The sequence below is a fragment of the Glossina fuscipes genome, unplaced genomic scaffold (assembly GCF_014805625.2).
Source record: "Glossina fuscipes isolate IAEA_lab_2018 unplaced genomic scaffold, Yale_Gfus_2 308, whole genome shotgun sequence".
Classification (NCBI taxonomy): domain Eukaryota; kingdom Metazoa; phylum Arthropoda; class Insecta; order Diptera; family Glossinidae; genus Glossina; species Glossina fuscipes.
This window is the reverse complement of record NW_023998651.1, coordinates 604,900-611,721: the sequence shown is the minus strand read 5'-3', so window position 1 is coordinate 611,721 and position 6,822 is coordinate 604,900. Positions and strand designations below refer to the sequence as shown.

The 6,822-nt window shown below is 34.6% G+C and overlaps 1 long non-coding RNA gene across 1 annotated transcript; it reads left to right on the top strand.

Annotated features, from left to right (window-relative positions):
• Positions 1-596: 596 nt before the first annotated feature.
• Positions 597-2,172, top strand: LOC119643019. The gene is made up of 3 exons (XR_005248202.1): positions 597-793; positions 867-968; positions 1,137-2,172. It is a non-coding gene; the product is annotated as an uncharacterized LOC119643019 (long non-coding RNA).
• Positions 2,173-6,822: the final 4,650 nt, after the last annotated feature.

Here is a 6,822-nt window from a genome sequence, read left to right as displayed (position 1 = left end):
ATGAATCTAGCCATTTACGGTTGTTAAAGACTCAACTCTTCGCAGGCACTAGTTAACACATTATAGGGTTTATTAATTTTGAAAAACAATGCCCTCGTTCGCAAATGTAACAAGTAAAGATTTATATCCATCCTTTTGTAGTCCTTGCACGACCACGACAAAAGTTTTGCCCTCTCCATAATCACATCACACACCCACCCAGCAAACCCTGCACATTTGTGGTGCGTTGGGCACATCGCAATGTTGATATACTACATGCTTTCATCAAGGTTCTCTATTTTGCAACTGGGATGTGTACAATACATCTTAACACACCCGGATCCGATATCTTTGCTACGGAAGTTTCTTGTCTCTGCGGTGATGAAAAATTCGTATTTTTCAATTGGCTGCTGCGCCACTGACTACTGTAACCCGGTAACTGTTGTTACTGCAAAATCAAAAAAATGTTTCGATTCCGCAATTGCTTCTAGAAGGTGTGAGTACTGATAATTTCAGGCACCAAGTTACTCAGATAATGTTTACTAAACCAACGTACGGCAGCAAACTATGAAAATACAAACACTTCTAATAGTGCCAGTACTAAAATTTATATAAAAACTGAGATACTTGGCTGATTATTATTTGTACTTTTTTGAAGATTATCAACAAAGTACAAATTAGATATAAAAGTGCTACAGAATATCGCCAAAACTTGCCGCTTTCGAAAGCAACAGGATTACCCGACTTGGAAACTAAGAGCTTATCCATTTCACTAAGTACAAAGAGAAGCCAAACGGCTAGAGTTTGAAGATCGGTAAGTTATCGTTTACTAATTCAAGCAGTGTACTAAATTATGTTAATTTCCACATTTATGAATTTGACTAAAGGAACTACTCTATTACAAAGGAAAAATACTTAATTTCAAGGACTGAATAGAAATCATTCAAACAACACTACATAGGTCGACAGAGCATGATTTAAGTATAAAGGTAGGATACCATCATGTCCAAACGCACAATTATATTTTAAAGAACTCAAACCATGTAAAACGTCATTTTTTGAAATGCACAAATTAGGAATCGAAACCGAATTAGTAATCAGATACGGATAATAAACTTCTTTTTTCCTATTTTTGTACTATTTAATCCCCCTGTTAGACCATGGCACGCACTTGCTTCGATGGCGTGGCTGTTTGACCGCAACGGATGCAGAAACAGCTAAGTGTAATATACTATAGAACGAAGACAATAACGTTTATATTTCCAACACAAAAATCAAGCATAATGTGTGAAAGCTGATATTTAAGCAGTAAAATTTAGTTTTGTTAAAATCATAATGCTTACGTGCTTGTAATGAAAGTAAATGCAAATTGCTGGATGACACGGATCCTCAGGTAAAGTAAGAGGCAGACAGTAATTTACAGCTATCTCCGGGAAATTGGTAAAGCAAATATTAGATAATCTGTCATTACACTTATAAGTACGGTGATATTAAAGCAAATTAAGGCAAAATAATTCATTGGAAAACAGAACAGCTTTATCCAATGTTGAAGCAGGGCCTGAATGATCACTATAATACCAAGTTACTCATTGCAAACTAAAAATAAAAAACGCTATAACGATATCCGTAGATTTAGACTTTTTGGCCACGTCACTAATGAGGAAAGAAAGTTTCTTATAAATAGAGATATCCCCAAGTTACATATAACTGTTCACCGCCAATGGCAATAAATTCAACGTCAGTAGGAGTGGGACATTTGAATAAAGAGGACAGGATTGCAGCAGATATTGCGATGAAAACCACCACCAGTGTGATCTAACCGATCCTTTCTGAAAATTTGGAAAGAATTGTGGAAAAGTTGCGACGAATATTAATCAGGTTTTTAACCAGGTTATAGTGAAAGGCAAATAGGAAAACTCCGTGCTCCGTAGAAAAGGAGATTGAATTTTTGAGTTTAGGCCGCTAAGATTTTGGTTGACGAAATTTATCGGGCCTTAAGATGTATGAAGGCTAATATTAATCTGGCACCAATCAATTTTAAAAAAAAGACAAAATATATATATGAATTCAAAAATAATAATAACACATCTACGACTCAGACAGTGATGGGAACTTATGCAATCAAGTTGAACTTGGGAGTCCTATTAATTTTGTGCGCGAAGCAATAACGACAACTCACAATTTGGCTACATACTCTAAGTTCTCTTTAAAACATATATAACACAATATAATGTCTATAAGTATTATTATTATTATTATTATTATAATTTTAGACTAATGAAATAAATTCTTAGACTAAAAACAAAAAGACATTGAGCACTAGCAGCACAGGCTATCGGCTCTAATATAAATAAATGTACATTAGATAATGAGCTTAGTAGTATTAATAAAGTAATATATAGAATTGATATTCGGTTCGGAAGCTGATTTTAGAATGTCCAAAGGGTTAGTCGTTCCAAATGCAATACTTCTAGCCAAGGAAAACTTAAAGCAGTCGCAGAGAATGTGCTTTATAGTGAGAGTTTGTCCACAACTGCAGATTGGGGAGGAATATAATATATAACACAAACATTAATGTCTATAAGTAGTTATGATATATATAATGATATATATGGATCGACTTGCATTTAGGTGAGCTAAGCAAAATATGTCTATCTTAGGGTTAATTAAGTGTAAAGGCTGGACGATCGATATATTGAACATCAGCCGGTACACAAAATGTACCAAATGACTTCATTAGTTAGATCTTGCTGAATTACAATCATAGTAAAAATTAAAACACAAAATAAAATCAACTAACAATAGTAATACCAGCATTATTTAATTCAATTGAACAAAATGGCAAATATGTAACTTAATAAAGTTTTTACCCTATATAAAAAAATTACTTTATTTCATAGTGAAAACTCGCAAGAAATTTCTGGTATATATGGACATTATCATGAAAAACTAGCATACATGTGAAGAGAAAGCTTAATTTCTAGTTTGCTATTACTGAAAAAGGAAAACAAAAAAATTTTTGAGGACTAACTCAAATTTGGATCATATGATTTAAGCATCCCCCAATACGCGGACTTTCATGAAAAGTATGCCTTTTCATGAAAATGATATGTAATTTTTGTTGTATTATTCCTCAAGCGAGTGAAAAACTCCACAAGCGAAATGGTTTAGTATATCTAATGAACGATCTTGACGGGCTATAATATTCTTCCTTTTTTTTTCTTTATTTTTCATAGTCTATGTTAAGGTTTTCGACAAACGCGTTCGTAGTAACAACAGTTTAATATTTTATAAGATATTGAATTAACAATTAATTATTAATATTTTTTATAAACCCGCTGCGTCTAGGGAAACTATCTCGAAGCTTGTAGAGAGTGTGTCAGTGACTGTCAGTGATTCTTTATTATGTTTAATTTTTTATCAATTTGACAAATATTGCGTATAGTATGAATATATGTGAATATAAATTTCCACACGAATCTTCGGCTTAGCTTTTTACTGTTTTTCTTGCTCCTAAAAATTCATGTGGCAGTCGTTGTGGTACTCTTCAATTGGTTTCAATTTTTCTTTCAATTTTTCTTTCTTCGAATTTCTCACTTTTTTATGCAAAGTGTTGCGCTCTTCCTAATTTATCTAATATGTCCTCTAGTTTAGTTAGTGGAGACTTGTCGCTGACTGCTTTTGCGTTGAATTTTTTATAGTCTACTGCTAGTCTCCATTTGTCTTGGTTTGTTTGTTCCTTCTTAAGAATCCGCATTAGGAACGAGTTATACAGTGTTAAGTACGATTTTACAATGTTTTGCTTTAAAAGAGCTCGTACCTGCGTGTCTATTGAATCCATCTACGTATTTAGTACTTTTTTCTGTATGTAGGCATGTTGTCATTGATAATAAGGTTTTGCTTGCTGAAGTTGCTTGTACTTATTGCTTCGTTTTTCAAGCAAAATACGAATTAATACATTTTAAAAATGTAATATAGTGCTTGCTCATGTGTTTGTGTTGTTTTGTGTTTCGTATGTCTTGAAATAGTCATCTGTGTAACGTGTTACAGCATTCTGTACCATTTGGTAGTTATCAATTAGCTTTGTGTTTATTAATAAATTTTGAAGTGTGATATTTGTGTGTAATGTGTTTAGCATTTTATAGGCTTTCTTGTTTCTTTAGGTATTGTAGTGGTAGCTACAAATATCTCTTTTGTCATTTCTTCACTTAGTAGTACTGCGTCTTTTTGTATTGAGATATGATATTTTGTATTGATACATGAGAGTATAGTTCGGGTATTTCTGGTGCCCATAACCAGGGAATACGTCTCATCTATTTTATTTATTCCACTTATACTAGAAACTCAACTAAACAAATAACAGTCGAGTGCAATTGGCTCTTAATGCAATACTTATGTTACTTAACAATAAAATTGAGTATAAGCATAATAAAACAAATAAGAAGAAAAAGAAAAAAGGAAAAAAAAGCATGTACACTATCAGCATAGGAGCACACTTACAACCGGTACAGGACCAAATTGCAAATGAACCCCTAAGCCATCGCAAACATGCATAAGCCTGGCAACCGATAATAAATTGACAATAATTCACTTCCGAAACGTAACGACTTTTTAAGGATAAAAGCTAGTTTAAATATGACATAGGTAAATCGTGCGTATTAAGCAATGTTGCTTTAATAGACTTTAAAGAGTCCGATAACGAGAATAAGTGGTAGACGTCATTTAGGTTCTTGCAAACGACTCTGAGCGGATTGAACAGCTCATAATTAAATTTACACTGATTAAGCTTAACCAAGATAAAGTGCCTAGAGAAGCGGTTAGGGACATTAAAGCTTATTTCACCAAGTAATGAAGGCGAGTCAATAGCACCATTTATTACTTTAATTAGAAAGGAAACGCCAAGAACAAATCTACGTTTCTCAAGAGACGGTAGGGACAGCAGAAGCAACCTATTTTCATATGGAGGAAGAGAGGCAATCGGATCCCAACCCAAATTTCTAAGGCCAAACAGCAAGAATTGCTTTTGAACAAGTTCAATTGAATCTACGTAGCACCTATATGAAGGAGACCACACAACTGAGGCATACTCGAGTATGGTTCTAACCAAACACATGTACAGCCTTTTCGTAATGTAGGGGTCATCAAGCTCTTTGGACCACCTTTTTATAAAACCAAGCGCGGACCTAGCTCTCCTTAACGAGAGCTCAATGTGCAAGTTAAAACGTAACCTATGGTCAAATAGATGCCTAAATCTGTAATCGAATCGACGTCCTCCAACTTATGCGAATCTATGAAATACTGAGTAATGAATGACTTTCTTCTTGAGACAGAAAGCTTCTTACATTTACTCAGATTTAGTTTCAGAAGATTCAAAGAGCACCATGCAACAAAATTATCCAAATCACCTTGAAGCTGATGTGATTGCGATTCAACAGAGAAGGAAGAAAACAGTTTCACATCATCAGCATACATTAAGATCTGGCTGGAATTAACCACCGATGGGAGATCGTTAATGTATAAACTAAATAAAATAGTACCTAAGTGACTTCCTTGAGGTACGCCAGACGTAACGGGGAATTCATCCGAGGTGATGGAGTTAAACAAAACCCTGAAGGATCTATTGTGCAGATAAGAGCTTATCCATTTCACTAAGTAGGGTGGGAAACCAGAGGCTTGGAGTTTAAAGATAAGTAGTCTATGGTTAACCATATCACATGCTTTGCTCAAATCAGTGTAAATAACATCTGTGCGAGAGCCGCTAGAAAAAGCCTTGAAAACATGACAGGTAAACTCTAACAAGTTGGTGACTGTAGATCGCCCTTTCCGAAAGCCGTGCTGGTGCGGAGAAATATACGAATTAATGGCAAAGGCCAAATGCTGAGTCACAATACGCTCGAACAACTTGGGCAAGACACTCAAATTGGCTATGCCTCTGTAGTTCTCAACAAATTGTCTACTTCCAACTTGTGGATAGGAATAAGGAAACTACTCTTCCAACATGAAGGGAAAACAGTTATATACAAGGACATGTTAAAAATCTTTGAGATCACACCACATAACTCGACAGCGCAAGATTTAAGTACACATGATGGAATTGCATCAAGTCCAGGCGAACAACTGTATTTTAGAGAACTCAACCCTTTAAAAACATCATCTTCCGAAATAACCAAGTTAGGTATTGAAACCGAGTTAGTTATAGGATATGGGTAGTTTGATGATAAATCGAAATTAGCAATCGAAAAGTTTCGTCGGAAATACTCAGCAAATAGATTTGAGATTTCGAAATCATCCGAGGAATCAGAGCCATTAAAAGAAAAATGAGAGGGATATGTGAAAATTTTTCTTTTAGAGTTAACAAATTTAAAGAAGAATTTAGGATTAGCAAGCAGAGAGGATTTAATGAACTGAAGGTATCTGCGGTAATAATGATGGTTGAGGGAGTTAAATCTATGCATCGCCACCGAGTAAGCGGCATAGTCGAGCGCAGAGCCACTTTTCGAATATTTTTTGAATAGCGAATTTTTTCTATTCTTGTGATATTTAATTGTCTTATTAAACCACGGGGGACACCTGCTTCGAGGTCGACAATGCTTGATCGGAACAGATGCAGCAATAGCTAGATTTAATGTATTGTAGAACGATGACAATAAGCTTTCAATGCTTTCAATACCGGTTGAGAAATCAAGCCTCAAATGTGAAATACAATGTTTTAGCAATACAATATTGGTTTTATGAAAATCATAATATATATTTAAAAAAGTTTGATTTGGCACATTAAGGCATTTCAACAAACCATCATTCATATGATGAAAGGAAATGCATATTGATGGATGATAAGGATCC